The sequence below is a fragment of the Danio rerio genome, chromosome 20, assembly GCF_052040795.2.
Source record: "Danio rerio strain M-AB ecotype USA chromosome 20, GRCz13ab, whole genome shotgun sequence".
Classification (NCBI taxonomy): Eukaryota; Metazoa; Chordata; class Actinopteri; order Cypriniformes; family Danionidae; genus Danio; species Danio rerio.
Genome location: NC_141040.1, coordinates 2,896,472 through 2,914,929, shown reverse-complemented (window position 1 = coordinate 2,914,929; position 18,458 = coordinate 2,896,472). Strand labels below are relative to the sequence as shown.

General features: G+C 41.7%; 3 protein-coding genes across 9 annotated transcripts in view; 1 reads left to right on the top strand and 2 right to left on the bottom strand.

Moving 5' to 3' along the window:
* The window catches only part of ppil4 (peptidylprolyl isomerase (cyclophilin)-like 4), an 892,903-nt gene that overhangs the window by 141,008 nt on the left and 733,437 nt on the right, over nucleotides 1-18,458 (top strand). The window lies entirely within an intron of this gene.
* Nucleotides 1-18,458, bottom strand: part of akap7 (A-kinase anchoring protein 7) — a gene marked incomplete at its 3' end in the record, with an annotated part of 498,825 nt that overhangs the window by 83,496 nt on the left and 396,871 nt on the right.
* Nucleotides 1-18,458, bottom strand: part of htr1e (5-hydroxytryptamine receptor 1E) — a 54,806-nt gene that overhangs the window by 5,592 nt on the left and 30,756 nt on the right. The gene's annotated exons all lie outside the window — the stretch shown is intronic.

Sequence of the window (18,458 nt, the reverse complement as noted above, 5' to 3'; positions counted from 1 at the left end):
CCTGTGAATAACAGGTAATAAAGTTACAAATAACATTCAGTTTGTGGCACAGAGTGATCGTTTGGGAGCCGCGCAGGAAGTGAACCGCTCGTAGCAGAGAAAATTAAACTGAGAGCGCACACAGTGTTGCCAGATGTAGCTGACTGATTCCAGCCCAAAGAGTATCCAAAACCCGCCGAAATGCAAAAACACTCACCCAGTCTTCTGTATCCAGTGACAGGCATATGTCTCAAACACAGTAATTCAACAGCATTAATGACCAGGACAAATCTAAAGTCTGTTCAAGTCCACCATTCCAAGTCTATACATAATTTAGCATTTTAACCAACAGTACAGCTACACAAAGCCTATTGCTGTTTTACCACATGTTTGAGAATAACAATAATAACAGCCCACTCATGTTAACCTTTATCTTATATTTACAGAATCGTGAGCAAATCGTGATCTTTATTTTAGGCAATAAAAATTGTGATTCTCATTTTAGCCAGAATCGTGCAGCTCTAGTCACCATGGGTGGGTTTGAGGTGAGTAATTACAACACTACGACTACCTAAGAAAAGCAGACAACTGTGCACAATTCACTGCTTGTGGGTTTCCTGGGAGTCTTTCACTGACACTGAAGTTACAGCAAAACCCAGGAGACCCTATTCCACTGCAATGGAGAAAATCCATCTCTCCTCTATCGCTCTCAGTGTGTACCTTTGACCTGTTGGCAGGAAGTAACGTTTCCTCTCATTTCTCAGAGGAAACAATGACCAGGATTTATGTTTTGTTAATTTGCTATAACTGTTCACGTTGGGTCCGTTTCAGAAAGGAGGTTAAGTAAAAACTCTGAGTATTTTAACTCTGAAATGAGAGAAACTGTTTCAAAATGGCAGGTTTGTCAAACTCGAGATAGCAGGGTAAGTCAAGCCTGTTTCTGAAAGAGAGGTAACTTTAACTCAGAGTCAGTGGTATCTTACTTTGTAAACCTAACCTGGTCAGGAGCAGGTTTTATTCCCTAAACTCTGAGGCCCCGTTTACACTGGTGCGTTTTAGTTCTCCAAAACGATCCGCGTCCACACTAGCGTTTCACCTAGCGTTTCTGATCATATCTCCGTCCACACTACGCCACCAAAAACGTATATCACGTGACCTATCGCGCACTCTGGGCATGCGCGTTCTAGTATAAACAGAAAGCATGCGTCTCGCTCGGCATTTGCTTATTATTAGTCAACAAACGCCATTTGAATGTTGAACATTAAACGCGATGGCAAAGAAGAGAGGTATTTTTGTGGACAGACGACGAGGTCCAGTTGTTACTAAACGTAACAAATGAATAACTGCACAATGGCACCTAAAAAAGACAATAGTGCAAACAACGCTCCCATTGCTGTGCCCATGTTGTTGTTTACACCAGGGGTTCCCAAGCTTTTTAGCCCGCGACCCCCAAAGTAACAACGCCAGTGACTTTGAGAACCACTGGTTTACAGTACTGTCTTCAGGAAGCGGTAAAGCCATGTGTTATAGTCATGTGATAGAGGCTTGACGAATAAGGGAAGGATACAGTGACGAAGGCAATAACACAAAAGCCCCAATCAGGTAGCGAATCTCAGCAGCCCCGCCTTCGTTTTCAGATGTCTCCGTTTTCCCCCATCCACACTGAGACGGAGCAGCAGCGTTTCAGAATGAAAATGGCCTCTCCAGCGTTTTCAAAATGCTCTGTTTTCGGCGCTCAAGAACTCCGGCGTAGTGTGGACGGATGGCGTAACCATAGCGAAAACGAAAACGCATTAGTGTAAACGGGGCCTGAGTTTCTGTTGATTTCCTCCCCTTCCCAGATAGCACACGAAAGTGGGCCACTTTAGGCAGTTATGCGGCACTGGTGGTCTTCCTTTGGCCCAGAAAAAATGAGCCTGAAGTGGTCCACCTGTACAATGGCCAGTGGTTAAGTGGGCCAACGATTTAAATTCATATATGGGCCATTCAAGGCAAAGATTAATCTTAATGTGAGCCTAATGTGGCCCATGTAGAAAATGGTAAATTTGGTCTAAACCTAAAGTGGCTCACACGTGTAAGTGCAATTGTATTTTGTGTAAAGTGTATTTTGGCAAATATTCGGCAAAGTAAGCTCTGCTATTGCAGCTGTGAGCCTAATGAGGACCAGAGAAAATATGGCAAATGTGGCACAGTTATTTTGAAACATATGTGGGCCACTTTTGGCAAATATTCGGCACAGTAAACTCTGGCTAATACAGCCAGATAGTGGCCCAGAGAAGATCTGGAAAATATGGCCCAGTTATCTTAAAACATATCTGGGCCACTTTTGATGAATATTCAGCGCAGTAAGCTCTGGTTAATGTGGATTTGAGCCTATAGTGGCCAAATGGCAAATATCGGTATCTCTAGCAAAAGATGGTGTGAGCTCAAAGCAGCCGAGGTAAGATGTGGCAAGTATGGTACTGTTATCCTAAAACAAGGTCACTCTTGGTAAAGATAAAGTACAGTAATAATTTGATAATTACAGGGGTCAAATCATAGCTCTTTGGCATGGCAGATATGAGTGGTAAGTTGTGGCCCAGATCTTGCAAACAGGAGCGGATCACCCTCCAGCGAGCCATCATTCCATTCAGTGAGTGGTCCGGATGTAAGTGTCAGAATAAAAGCAAACTGTGGCCCAGAATAGGCTCAGTTCTGGTTCATTTGGTTGAATGTTGGATGATATGTGATATTGCTATGGCTTAATTGTAGCCCAGATCTGGCAAACAGGAGCTGCCCAGGTGACATCATTCCATGTGGTATGTGGGCCGGATGTAAGTGTCTGATGTGGGCCGGATTTGAGCCACATGAATTTTGCTAGCTGGGTAACAATGAATTGATTTCCATTAACGTTAACAGAAGAGAATACATTTATTGTTTATTATTTGTTCATGTTAGTAAATCATAAACCAACATTGACTGATACAATCTTACTGTAAATATCATGTTATTTAAGATTTATGCAGTAACAAATTTTGAAACAGATGTAAATTGACTGTATTATTTACATTATTTACATTATTATTACATTATTTTCATTATTGTCAGAATAGCGATGTGCTGCGGTTTGCATGTGTTTGGTCTTCTAGTGTTGTGTGGTAACTGAAGATGAATTTGCGCTTCTGCTTGGATTTATTTTTCTCTAGTCAGAGTCGCTCTGACCGACGGCCCCGCGGCTTTAAAAACACCAACAGATGAAGTGAATTTAACGCAGGGGTTGTGTCTCAAGGGCAAAGTCAGCAGCGGTGAACACATTTATTTTAATGCATTTATTTAGAGGGAGCAGAAATATCTTCACAGAGTTGAGGTTGCTGTGCTGCGGCGAGCTTTTACAGACATACACAAGCAAACACATGCAGGAACACATTTAAGTAATGCGGAGCAGATTCAAACCAAAGAGCAGAACCAGTTAACCCTGTCGACTTCAGTTTCAGAGAGGAGCACCGGCCCGCATGCTAAATATAACCTTTAACATGCGAATTTAATGAAGACATAGGCCATTACTGGTCGCTAAATGAAGAACAGGAGGAAAATCTTCAGACGTTTCTTAACACTAAAAAACTTCCCTTCATACAGAAGCAAATCAAATAACGTACTCTCAAGATCCAGAACTGTTTTTAAAGCACGATGCAAACCGAAATCATTCATTTCATGCATTCCCAACACAAAAGGCCTTAGTTCCTCTCTAACAGATGTAATAAACAGTAGTGAGGTTCAGCGTACATGACGCCAAAGGCACAATATTCAAAAATTCAATTACTTTTACTCCACTCAACAACAATAACAGTCACAGTATACAACTGTAGATCTTGAGAAAACCTGTAGGAGCCTGTAAGAACTCTCTATCCATTCACAAGCAGGTTTATTTTCTTATATTAGTGAGGACTCTATATAGAGCAGTGTTTCCCAACCCCGTTCCTGAAGGTACACCAGCAGTACACATTTCAACCTCTCCCTAATCAAACACACTTGAATCAACTCATCAGATCATTAGAAGAAACTTTAAAACCTGACGTTAATGGTGCAGATAAGTGAAGTTTATTCATAAACAAATGTCGAGAGGATCACGTGCTTATGATTGTTCACAGCTGTTCCAACTTCAGCTAATGACTGATTATCCTATCAGACAATCCTTAACTCACCATAAATCACCAGACTTTTCTCATCTCAATATCTTCGTCTTGAAGAAACCCCCCCACCCAACCCTACTTTCCCTCCTTTCAAACAAGCGTCACGGTGGCCAGCGATTAGCGCTGTTGCCTCACAGCAAGAATGCCCCTGGTTTAATTCCTTTCCAAACCAGACGACAATTGTGTGCGGAGTTTGCTCGTTCTCCCCGTGGTCGCGTGGGTTTTCCCCGGGTCCTCCGGTTTCCTCCCACAGTTCAAAAACAAGCACTCTAAACAATTAATCCAAATGCTTTAGCTAAACTCTGAGTACACCTTTCAGCATACATATCCGACACTTAGCTACAATAAGCAAGAAGGGGAGTCATCGAGATCTACCTGAGCTCAAACTCCCCTCTCGCCTTGCAACGGGGGGGAGCCCAGGGCTCGAGGATCTTATAAGCTCAGGGCTCTCTCCCGGGACAGCACGCCAAACTAGCTTTACTATCAATGATCAGCTAAGTGTGAACTCTTGAAAGGAGAGCAAATCCAAAATACTGTATGCACTTTTAGTGTGCCTCCAGGGTTGGGAAACACGGGTATACAGAGATGGCACAAGTACACACATCCTTTACCTAAGTAGAAGTACAGATGTTTAAAACGACTCGGGTGAAAGTTACTCAAGGTACTCAAGTAAAAGTAAAGAAAAATGTAAAAAAAGTTTCCATTACTACCACATGGTTTAGTTTCACTAGGTAGGTAATCCGGTTTCAACCACAGTCCAAAGACATGCGTTATAGGTGAATAATAGGTAACTAAATTGGCAGTAGTGTATAGGTGTTTGTAAAGTACTGGTGTGTAAAGTACTGGGTGGTTCTCAGTACTGGGTTGCAGTTGGAAGGGTATATGCTGGAATAATTGGTGGTTCATTCTACTGTGGCGGCCCCTGATAAATCAGGAACTAAGCTGAAGGATAGTGAGTGAGGTAGGTAACTAGACCTCACATCCTATTAATATACAGTTTAGGTCAGAATTATTAGCCCCCCTGAATTATTAGCCCCCCTCTTTATTTTTCCCCCAATTTCTGTTCCAAGAGTTCACACTTAGCTGATGATTTACAAAGCTTATTTGGCATGCTGTCCCGGGAGAGAGCCCCGAGCTCAAGGGCTCCTCGAGCCCGGGGCTTCCTCCCGTTGGCAGAGCAAGAAGGGAGCCCGAGCTCGGTGGATCTCAGAACTCCTCTGCTGCTGTAGCTAAGGGGACGTAAGGAATTAGACAAGCTTGATTGTTATGTATGTTGAATGTCTTTGGATGGTGGGAGGAAACTGGAGAACCCGGGGAAAACCCACGCGGACACGGGAAGGACATACAAACTCCCCACAGAAACACCCACCGGTCCTATAGAACTAGGACCGGCAGTATTCTTGCTGTGTGGTTCGCAGTGCTAACCACTGGACCGCCGTGCCGCCCAATCACAGGTAAAGGAGGAGAATAGGGGAGGAGGGGGGTTTCTTCCAAACGAAGATAAAGTGAACTGAGAACTGAGGCTATTTATGGTGCCTTAGGGCTCATATGATTGGAAGATTAGTGGTTAGCAAATACGAGACTGGCCGTGATAAATCATAAGCACGTGATCCTCTCGAAATTAGTTTATGAATAAACTTCACTTAACGGACAGCAGATTTTTTCAACACATTTCTAATCATAATAGTTTTAAACATCCACACACACTCATTCACACTCGTACACTATGGACAATTTAGCCAACCCAATTCACCTATACCGCATGTCTTTGGACTGTGGGGGAAATCAGAGCACCCGGAGGAAACCTACGCGAACTCAGGGAGAACATGCAAACTCTTCACAGAAACGCCAACTGACCCAGCCGAGGCTCAACCCTGCAACCTTTTTTGCTGTAAGGCGGCAGCACTACCTCACCCTGACCAGAAATAGCACAAATAATTATATTACAACAATTATATTACAACAGAAGTCCAAACTGCCTTTCAAAAAAGTGCAAAACCAGCCATCTTCAGCTCTAACTAGGGTATAAGTGCTAACTTTTCAATGGTGTTGTAGCAACTCTATCTCTCTCTCTATAGCTCTGTCCCTGCCCATAACCCAGACCATTTCCTGTATATTTAATCCTTCTAAAGGCAGGTGCCAGTATACATAACCTTGGCTAGCATATGCACATAGCCGATCCTATATGCATAGTAACCCCAAACCACCAGGGGGCCCCTTTACTCTCAATATTTGCCCTTACATATGAAATAAACTCAGCTTTTGTTTGCAAAGATCTGATTTCACCTTCCGTCTCCACAGCACAGTGTGTGTTTCTCACATGTGTTTTCTGAAGCCTGAGCATCTGTGGTGGTTTAGTGTCTCCTTGGGGTCCAGTGCAATCACACTGATGATTGATAAAGGCATGAATGAGCAATCACAGCGGGCTGTAATTGCGCAGGTTTGATTGACAGCTGGGCCGCTCCTAGAGTTCGGAGGTCACTGCGAAATCCTTCAGAAGAGGCTTGAGCCTCACAATAACACAATCACCTGCTGCGCTCTTCAAGACCAGTCCCTCCATCTTTACGTGTTTGCGTAGGCGACTCGTTACGCGCAGTTGGTGGGTTATTTGTAAAGCGCCTGTCGTCATGAGCCCTCATCTGTCCACACGTCTCTACAGAAATAACTGCATGATGGTGAATAAGGGGAGACCATTAAAGAGCACAGGGAATTCATAGAGAAATAATGCAGGTTTAATTATTTAAGTGTGCATTATCACCTGAAAAGGAAACAATAAGACTGAGACTTTGATTAAAGAAATAGGTAATGAATAAAACACAATGGTTCGCTGAGAGGAAGCAGGAGACACAGCCCCATGCAGAAACCTCTTTCTCAGAATAATGACGTCCATCTGCATCACTGTAAACCTTTATAGGGCCATGACACCCCCCACTTTCGGTTAAAGTCTACTTCAGAATTTTTTCAAAAGATGCATGATTAATGGGCGGAGCTCCGCGAGCATCGGGCAGGAGTGGGCGTGGCCAGCAGGGGAGAACGTAAGCGAACAACTGTTGTTGTCGTCAGTTAGCTCACAAAATGAGACGCATGAGTTTATAGTTCACAAAGTTAAAATACAGTGATTTAATGCCCTGCTACATTTGTTATTCGTAATTTCATATACACATAACCACAATTTATATCATTATAAAGATAAATGTGTTCATGTAAACCCTATAAATGAGGATTCTCCCTCAATCCCCGTATCCAGCTGACTCAGTGCAGCAGGTCTCCTGACCTGTCTATTTTAACCATTAGTCCTGCTGGTAATCTGGAGGATTTAGGCGAACACAGCAGCTTAGTGATGTGTCTGAATGTGATCGAACTCCTGATAAAAGACAGCGTCCGCCATTCTCTAATTCTCGTGCTGCTCTCCCGACAAAAATGCTAGCAGCACACACAGCTTTGCTGTATGATCGGCCCTAACAAGATCGCATGGGAAAACATGCAACAAACCGCGTGGATCATGGAAGAAAGGCATATGAGCCTTCATGAACGGCTAAATACTGTCGGTCTGTGTCTCACAGCTCGGGCTTGACTCTGGCAGGTCTCATGAATAATTAAGCAGCCGGCTCTTCTCATAGGATAAGAACACGCCGCTATGAATAATAATGAGAAACCGACGCGTCATCATTGCACTTGCAGTACTGCGCTACGTCGCCGATTTTGATCCCGCCCCAAAAATCATTTTAAACCCGGAAGCTGAAATGAGCTGACAAAAGCTCAAAATTATCCAGTTTTCCCCACAATTAAAGCTGACAGGTGCTAACATTGTCTTAACTCAGTGGTTCTCAAACTGTGGTACGTGTACCACTAGTGGTACGCAGGCTTCCTTCTAGTGGTACAGGGAAGAATGAAATATGTCATGTACATGCCTCATACATTTCAAAATGGATTAAAAATTATGTATATAATATGCCATATATGATGTATAGCCTAAATTTCTGAGCTAATCTGCCAGGTTTTTTAACTGTGCAGAGTTGTAGCTGATTTACTGGGCCTACTATGCTACTGTATTTCAATACTGCTCATTTTAGTGGTACTTGGAGAGACAATTTTTTTCTAAGGTTGTACTTGATGAAAAACGTTTGAGAATCACTGTCTTCACTGATGCTCAACACACACAAATCTGTTAATATAAAAAAAAAGTTCTCCAGGGTGTCCTGAAGCTTTAAGGCCAATTATGATCATGCATATTTAACACCGCACTGGAAGCTTGATATAATAGATTTTTAAAAGTTTGAGCACAAAATTCTGTGCAAAAAATGAGCACAGATTCTGTCTGGCTCTGGTAATCGCCCAGTGCTTTATGACCAATCATTATATGATTATATAGGATCAATTTTAGGCCCTTTGTTGTTTAAAATATACATGCTACCCCTGGGAGACATTACCAGAAGACATGGGATCAGCTTTCACTGCTATGCAGATGATACTCAATTATATATTTCAACCAAACCTGATGAGATGTCTGAACTGTCTAAGCTAACTGAGTGTATTAAAGTTGTTAAAGACTGGATGACCAACAATATCCTTCTCTTAAACTCAGACAAAACAGAATTATTATTTATTGGGCCTAAATCCTGCACACAGCAGATCTCACAATTCAACCTGCAATAAGAGGGATACAAAGTTAGCGTTAGCTCTACTGTAAAAGATCTGGGTGTCATATTAGACAGCAATTTAACTTTTGAACATCATATATCCCATGTCACAAAAACTGCCTTCTTTCATCTGAGAAATATCGCTAAGTTACGAAGTATGCTGTTTACCTCAGAAGCAGGAAAGCTAGCTCATGCTTTTATGACTTCTAGACTGGATTACTGTAATGCTCTGTTCCCCAGCATCCTCTATTTACAAGCTTCAGCAAGTACAATATGCAGCTGCCAGAGTTCTTACCAGGTCTAGAAAATATGATCATATCACCCCAATGCTATCCTCCTTACACTGGCTGCCTGTTAAATTTCGTATTGATTATAAAATACTACTTCTTACCTATAAAGCTTTAAATATTCTAGCTCCTGTTTATCTAACCACCCTTCTGTCTCGCTACAATCCAACCCGCTCTTTAAGATCTCAAAACTCAGGGCTTCTGGTAGTACCTCGAAAAGCAAAGTCGAATAAAGAGGGTTTGAGCTTTCTCCGTTATAGCTCGTAAACTCTAGAATAGCCTTCCTGATAACGTCCGAGGCTCAGACACACTCTCCTAATTCAAAACTAGATTAAAGACCTATCTGTTTAGTAAGGCATACAATCAGTGCATCACTTAGCGGTAGGATACATGAATGTGCTCCACGCATCTCGTTTATATACATTATGAACAGCAGCTACGCTGATTATTCTCTTTATTCTCTATTTGCACCTGGGGATACTCATCCTGAGGTCCTCTAACTATGCAGCGCCACTGATGCGATCCAAGACCAGCGACAAGATGATCCCAAGGTTTCTATATCCTGGACCAGGCCGTATCCTGAGCAGCTGCTGTGGTGGTCTTGGAGGAGTGGAGAGCATGAGACCTGTGACGCTCCGGGGATAGACGAGTCTTGCTGACGTCCAGCTTCTCCAGTGCCAAGACTGCAGCTCTGCCCATACATTTGGCCATGGGAGAAATGTTCATGCCCAACTGAGCCTGGTTTCTCTGGAGGCTTTTTAATTCTTCACTTTCGCCAATTGGTAGAGTTTTTTCCTCGTCGCTGTTACCACTGACTTGCATGGTTCTGTGCATCAAGGGATTCGCGCTTCAGTGTTTGGACTCTCAGTAGTGATTATAAAACAACACACTTCATCTCTTTCACGAGTACCTTTCAAGCAGTTCTGCTGATGGCCCTGCACGTTTTTTTAATGCTATTTAAAATGCTTTACTTTTATATACTCATGGCAATGCAATCGGGCCATTAATCTGCTAAGAGTTGGAGGCAGCACATCCACCTTCTGAATTAACCAACAATGAGTGTATGTAGTCACAAAATCCGATATTACCTTCAGCAGGTATTCAAATAACAATGATAATAATAAGCATTGCTGCCCCTATACAACTTTATTAAATAAGAAGAAGCGTCTCTGCCAGTACACAACAGTATCAAACAAAGAAATCCATCAATAAATGAAGATGCTCGCCATGCTAGTGTTAATACCGGCATCAGAATAGCTACACAAATACCAGCCTCAGTCAAACAAACAAGAGCAGACTGTGCGCTCAGGTTTTAATATTATTCACTGTGGGCGGTGGATCAAACACTTCTCTAGACAGCATCTATATCCACCACGTAGCATTTATCAGTCTACTTTATTATATAGTGATTTTACAATGTATAGAGAGTCAAGGCTGATGTACATAGATAAAGATAATGAAAATTCACAACAATATTTCAGATGATGGAACATATTCAGCATATCAGGCTGGCAGCAGAGTATGCTGATGTACTTCTAGTCAGGTTAATACTAACTTCAGTTTAACACATACGTTGAACCGCTGAACGTTTAACTGTTGAACCGTTGAACGTTTAACTGATGAAGGATGATCTTCCAACATGCAAACAAGAGGTGACAGTGGCAAGAAAACAAAACTTTACCAATTTACAGAAGTGGAGTAAAAACCTGAGGAAAAGCCTGGCTCAGTCTGGGGACCAGTTCTCCTCTGGCCAAATGGAAAAGGGGCAGAGATGCAGTGTAAATGCAGGCGTATATGGTGTAATTTTAGCTGCTGTACAAACTTTTACACTATTCTTTCATATCGGGAAAAGTCGTGTGGACATACAGTATACAGTTGAAGTGAGAATTATTAGCTCCCCTGTTTATTTTTTCCACAATTTCTGTTTAACGGAGAGCAGATCTTGTCAACACATTTATAATCATAATAGTTTTAATAACTCATCTCTAATAACTGATTTATTTTATCTTTGCCATGATGACAGTAAATTATATTTGACTAGATATCTTTCAAGACACTTCTATACAGCTTAAAGGCTTAACTAGGTTAATTAGGGTAACTAGGCAGGATAGGGTAATTAGGCAAGTAATTGTATAACGATGGTTTGATCTGTAGACTGTTGAAAAATATAGCATTAAGGGGATAATAATTTTGTCCATAAAATGGTGTTTGAAAAATTAAAAACTGCTTTTAATCTAGTCAAAATAAAACAAATGAGACTTTCTCCAGAGGAAAAAACATTATCAGACATACTGTGAAAATTTCCTTGCTCTGTTAAACATCATTTGTGAAATATTTAAAAAAGAAAACAAATTCAAAGGGGGGCTAATAAATTTGACTTCAACTGTATTTGATGCTCAAATGGTGCAAGATTTAATACATCTCAGATACTTTGATGCTTTCGCATATGGACAATACAAACGATGTGTATAAACACAGAGATAATTGCTTCTACACCCCATAGGAGTGTGAATGAGGGAAAGCTCATCCTCCCGCACTCCTTTCCCCACCCACTCTCCTCTTCACCCAACTCTTCTCTTCTGTATCAACGCAAGTGACTTTTTCCATCATGTCTGATATTATTTAAAATGTCTCAGTGTGACTGGCACAATGGTCTCATTCTCTCACAAAAAGACATAATTAGTTTATAAAATAGGTATTTTTTGACCCACTGATAACGGGCACACCTCGCACACACACAGGAGTTTCTTAATAAAGGAGTTTCTTTTCTTGGTCTGACAACTTGATTCTGCAACCAGATCAGCTCGTACTATGTATATTTTGAAGTTGGGTATGCATCTTTTGCTCTTAGATCTATCTTTAAGAATTTGATGTCTTGTACTGATTGTTTATGAATTGACTGAATAATTGGCATAATACACATTTATCTGATTATTAAATTGTTGTTTGAATGCATTCTGCTTACTCTGTAATTATTCATTTTAGTGGATTACACCAGGGGTGGCCAACCCTGTTCCTGCAGAGCACCTTCCTGCAGCTTTCAGTTGCAACCCATATCAAACACACCTGAACCGATTAATTACGACCAGGGCCGGAGCAAGCTGAACTGCCGCTTTAGGCAGAGGACGATCACGCCGCCCTCAACCCCAAATGTGAAAACGAAAGTGACTGGTTATGAAAATAAAGTGAGGTGTCGCGGACCTCTATTCAGCCGCACTATGCGCGGATATAACTGAGGAGGCGCGGGTGCAGAGGGAGGGAGGTGTCGCCGACGCTGCCCTCTCTATACTGCTGCCCTATGCGTGGAAATAACTGAGGACGCGCAGGTGTCGCAGACCTCTAATCTGCCGCCCTACGCGCGGATTTAACTGAGGACACGCGGGTGCTGATGGAGGTGTCACTGACGCTGCCCTGCCCTCTCTATTCTGTCGCCTATGCGCGAATATATCTGAGGACGCGGGTGGTGAGGGAGGTGTCGCAGACATAACTGAGGACGCGGGTGGTAAGGGGGGTGTTGCGGACGCCGCCCTCTCTATTCTGCCGCCCTAGGCGGCCGCCTAGGTTGCCTCTATGGACGTGCCAGCCCTGATTACGACATGAACACCACGTGATAATTAGATGGAGCATCAGGCACATTAACTGTATTTTAAAGATCTGACTGACTCTTGATATTGATATTGAAGTGTACTTAGCTGAAAAAGGAGTTATTTCCATCTAGGGCAGGGACCGCTAAACTAGTTCCTGGAGGGTCGGTGTCCTGGAGATTTTAGCTCCAACCCTAATCAAACACACCTGAACAAGCTAATCAAGGTTTAACTAGGTATACTTGAAACACCCAGGCAGGTGTGTTGAGGCAAGTTGGAGCTAAACCCTGCAGGGCACCGGACCTTCTGGAACAAGGTTGGTGACCTCTGATCTAGGGCAACAAAGTGTTGCATGACTAACCTAAGCTGCGTCCCAAATCGCATACTTATGCACTGTTTTACACCATTTTGTAGTGTAAATAGTGTAAGTAGTGTGTTCACACTGAAAACTCTAAAAATAGTAAGTGCACCCGGATGATGCACTTATTCAGCCGCTAAAATGAAGTGTGTAATGATGGACACTTCACGCACTCAACGACCGCAGGTTTGCTTACGTATCTAAAAGGGGCAGATCTATCGGACGCACATGTTGAATAATTTTATTTATTTTGGATGGTGAAAGCAAAATTCTCCTATGAGAGTGATTATAGCGCCTCCCGATGGTGAACGCGGCAATACTCGTGGCAGGTATTATTTGATAATTCGGTCGTTTATTTCACTGATAAGGCGACTGTCAAACGTCATCAGGGAAACGGTTTGAATTTCCGCTTATTAAAAAACATTAGTGTGCCATTTGGGACAACACTACATACATGTACTATCCTGTTGAGTGTGTAAGTGCATAAGTACATAGTGCATGAGTGCATAGTGTACAGTGTGCCATTTGGGACGCAGCTCTAGATAGGGTGCTAACCTAGATACCTTGTGTCAGCTAAAACAATGCCATGGACAACCTAGTTAGAAAAGGTGTGTTTTTGTTACATTTCCTGCCACTGAACCTACCTTCGTGGGCAAATATCTGCAGCATTGCCACCTGTAACCACATTAGGCAAAAAGCCATGTCTAGACTTGCTGCCCAAACTCTAAAATAAGCAGGCTTAATGGACGAGTCTCTTTCTCACTTTCCCCATGCTTTAGCAAGCAAAAGTGCAATATTAAGTCAGAGCACTTGCAGCTGAGCAGAGTAAAGTGTTTCTAGTGGTTTGAGAGCACCCTCAGAACCAACGCTGAAGCCCTAAAGAGGCATTAAAGAAGGAAGAGAGGGTTCAGTCGCCTTGCTCCTTCAAAAAGTCTATAACTAATGTGTACCTCCCAATCAAGGATAGGATTGTCTAAATATGAAATGCTGCAAACTATGTTCATCTTGAGTGTAGAAAAGCAAACCACTGAGTCTTCAATATGCACTTCACACTAATCAACAAACACTTTTCGTTTATGAGAATACAGGCATGGAGTAGATTGAGCCTAATCGTCTGCTTTAGGCCCCGTTTACACTAGTGCATTTTAGTTTTAAAACGGCGTTTTAGAATGAAAACGATCCGCGTCCACACTCGCGTTTTACCCAGCGTTTCTGAACTGCTCTCCGTCCACACCAAAACGCTGAAAACGCACATCACGTGACCACACACACTCTCTCTGGCAAGCGCTGCAGCCCATCTACCCAGATGAGAGCTCTGCTAGTCGGACTTCTCATCAAGCATCTACCGCTGGATCTAATATCTCACTATATTTATTAAACGGGATATTTCATTCATCTTGTTGTCTTTATATAACGACATATTCCCTGACTTTGGTCATTAGAATCTTACTTGTTCTCAGGTAATGTGTTTTGGCTGAGCGCAAAGATAAGTTAATGATTGATGAAACCACGTAGCCTATTCTGTATATTGACTGATCGCTTGCCTTTATTTCTTATAATGTATAAACTTATTGTATGTTATACTTTTATAATGGCCATTATCGATTATTAAAACTGATATTCAGCAAAAGATAGGGTGTGTTTCTTATTTTCACTGAAATTGAAAGGAGGCAGTTGTTATCGGCTCCGTTTTGTTATAAATATCCACACAGTGAAGATGACGCTCATGTAGCACGACGCCTCAACATTTCTGCCGTCTGTTTAGTTGTTAATATTAAAATAAAAATAGGCAGTTCCTTAAATCATGTATACAATTTATTGTTGAGAAAGTGAAACAACGTAGCCAGGATGATGTGAATGAAGTTATAAAGTACACTGTTCCCTTTGAAGATTTACCCGTGTCCTCGGTATAGTCTGTTTTCCATATCAAACTGAGAAGAAGAGACTGCAGCCTTGATCAAACATGCGAAGTCTGAACTTACACGGAGAGAATGCAGGACTGAACTGTGTGTGGGCTACTTAGTATTCAGGAAAAGCCCCAATCAGAGAGGCGAATGTCTGCAGCCCCGCCTCCGTTTTCAGATGTCTCCGTTTTCCATCATCCACACTGAGACGGAGCAGCAGCGTTTCAGAATGAAAACGGCCTCTCCAGCGTTTTCGAAACGCTCCGTTTTCGGCGCACGAGAACTCCGGCGTAGTGTGGACGGTTGGCGTAACCGTAGCAAAACTTATGCGTTTTCAAACTAAAACGCATTAGTGTAAACGGGGCCTTAGTGTTCATTGCCCTCTGCGACACATTTGTGGTCTTTGGGCTTATCTGTCACAAATTCAGCCAATCTCACCTGAGATAAAGATTCTCTCTGAACAGGCCCGGATTTGCTAATCGGGAGGACCGGGAGAATTCCCGGTGGGCCGGTCCGTTTTTTGGCCGCAAGGGCCGGTGTCCCTAGCTCCAGAATGTGTTGCCCTCAGCAGTCGCACTTTTTTTAAAAATAATTTATTTATTTACTTGACCACAGCCTTCTTATTCATTATTTTACCGCAGCTCTGCTCTTTTTATCTATTTTCTCGTAGCCTCATGAGCAGGATACAGCCTGCAGGTTAATGATGATATAAGTAGATAAGTCAACTCTCAAAGTACAGCTGTTGTGGTACAGTGGTTAGCACGTTAGATTATGATGCTGCCATCCTGGGTTCGGTTCTTGCCTGACTAACATATGTTTATTTTATTTTTTTTATTATTAAGACATATAATACTGTAAGGTTTGTTGAACATTTGAAGTTCTAAAACAGCTGTTTTCTCAAAAAAAGACGTGATAGTGTAATTAGAAACTGAATTGGAAATGACCTTATTTTAATATAGTCAGTGGTGAACTGAAGTGGGCCGGTCTAAGGCTTGAAACTCCAGGGCTGAAAAAGAGTCCCACTCCGGCCCTGTCTCTGAAGATGGATTTTCTACAGGGACAGCGTTAAGAGAGTCAACAACTCTGGAAACCACCGCTGGTTGGGCTAGTGGCAAGAGTTAAATGAGGGAAATGCATGTCATTTCCACTTTCAAAAGTACCAGAAAAGCACTGGGCCAAAAAAGTACTGTACCACTTTTTTTGGCCCATTTTTACTGAGTGGTACGGTACGATTCGGTACGCTTTTATGGCCGTTTCCACTGGGCTTTTCCTCCCATAGACTTCCATTCATATGCACGCGAATGCGTCAGACTGGAAACGCAGGATCATGCGTTAAAGATGAAATTACATCACTTTACTGCGTGAGACCAACCGAGGATCAAAACATGACCTCTCTGGACAGAAATTTAAAACATGGAGCAATCGATTACTTTTTTTAATGACTAATAATCCTATTGGCAAGGCAGTGGCGCAGTAGGTAGTGCTGTCGCCTCACAGCAAGAAGGTCGCTGGGTCGCTGGTTTGAACCTCAGCTCAGTTGGCGTTTCTGTGTGGAGTTTGCATGTTCTCCCTGCCTTCAAGTGGGTTTCCTCCGGGTGCTCTGGTTTCCCCCACAGTCCAAAGACATGTGGTACAGGTGAATTGGGTAGGCTAAATTGTCCGTAGTGTGTGGATGTTTCCCAGAGATGGGTTGGGGCTGGAAGGGCATCCGCTGCGTAAAAACTTGCTGGATAAGTTGGTGGTTCATTCTGCTGTGGTGACCCTGGACTAATAAAGGGACTAAGCCGACAAGAAAATGATGATGATGATAATAATCTTATTTATTCCCGCCCCTTTTTGCAGCACCGCACGACAGAATTTCGCACACACAAACCGTAGAGTGACCGCAGCTTCAGTTGTAATTTAAGTACACACTGCAAGAATCCACACAAGCTGAAGAAGTTTAACAAATAAGCAGGAGATTGACTAAAATGTAATTGTTCTTCTCCTATTTTTAGCACTTCGAGTAGGCTGTAACCTCTACAGCGCAGCATTCGTGTGTGTGCAGAAGCTCCAGATCTGTGTTTGTTCTCTCGGCCTTAATTTATTCTAATTTATTCAATTCTTTGACATTTTTTGTAATCGCTGAATATCTATCATTTTCTTCCGAATATATTAAAGGCTGTTCATAGAGACAATGCTTTTTAGTTTTGATATTTGCAGGGAATAAAAAAAAAAAAAGTCTAAAGATTTTTTAATCATGATATTTATTTATTGAATCCTCTTCACCTTGAAAAACATGTTTATCAAAAAGAAACGGCTGAGCTCAAAGCTGTAAAGAAAATATTTGTTTACTTGACTGCTCTGAAGCACTTGACAGAGTCATTAAAGCAAAACTTTCGTTAAGAATGTGAATAAATGTTGTTCAGAAACCTATCAAACAAACATGAATAGCAATAGCTCGACCTTGGCCGAGGTGTTTTTTAAAGGCTTTCCTTTCACTGCCTCTGACATCTTCATTTGTCATGTGCTCGTCTGTCAGCGTCTGTGCGTTTGTTGTGACTGCTTTCACAACGCTGTGATGACAGTGAGAATGAGCTTTGGAAACTCAGTGACACCGCCTAAAAAACATCTTAACAAAACACCAGGATTTGCTAGGTTTATACCCAGAGGACTCAAACTATAGTAGAAGCGAACAAATATTTATAGACCTCAGCTTGCTTTATGCCAAAAGATGTGTAGCTTTGCTATGGACAAAGATGCAGAGACCAAACGCTACTCAATGGATAAAACAAATGTTGTCAAGTCTGCCATTAGAAAAAATAGCTTATATACTAAAAGCTAAACAACGTGTATTTGAAAGCATATGGAGTCCTTTTATTAGTTATATCAAAGAAGTGGAATTAACAGAGGAAGAAGTTGATGAATAATATTTGATGGATAATGCAGTTCCAGCTTTATAGTTCTGCATTGATACATTACTTAATATATATTTGCTTTCCCTAGTACTTAGTATAATTATAATTGTCATGTTTGAATAGATTACCATAATTTAAAACAAAAAAAGAGGAGCAGTTTTATTTTATTTATTTTTTATTTTGTTGTTGTTGTTTGCTCGTTTGTTGTTTGCTTTTAGTTTTTATTATAAATATACATATATATATATATCCTTATATTTTGTATAATTTGTAAATGCGACAAGGTTATTATTGTTGTAAAATGTATGTAAAATGTTGTATTTTAATGTGTACAAACTGAAAACGAAAAATAAAAATATTATGGTAAAAAAAAAACACCAGGATGATGAGCTTCAGTGGAGCCTTTTCACGTTTCCTCGGTTTCTCAGCAGCAGAAGTCGTCTTAGTTGGTTAACTTAGAGTGCAGTAAATGAGAGGGTACAACGTATATTTTTTTAAAACATCCTAATTGCTGAAATAATGAAAGAAAAACTACACAATGGTGTTTTTAAAGAGCCTCTATTATGGGTTTTTGAAAAGCTTGCAAGGCGAGGCAGTGGCGCAGTAGGTAGTGCTGTCGCCTCAAAGCAAGAAAGTCGCT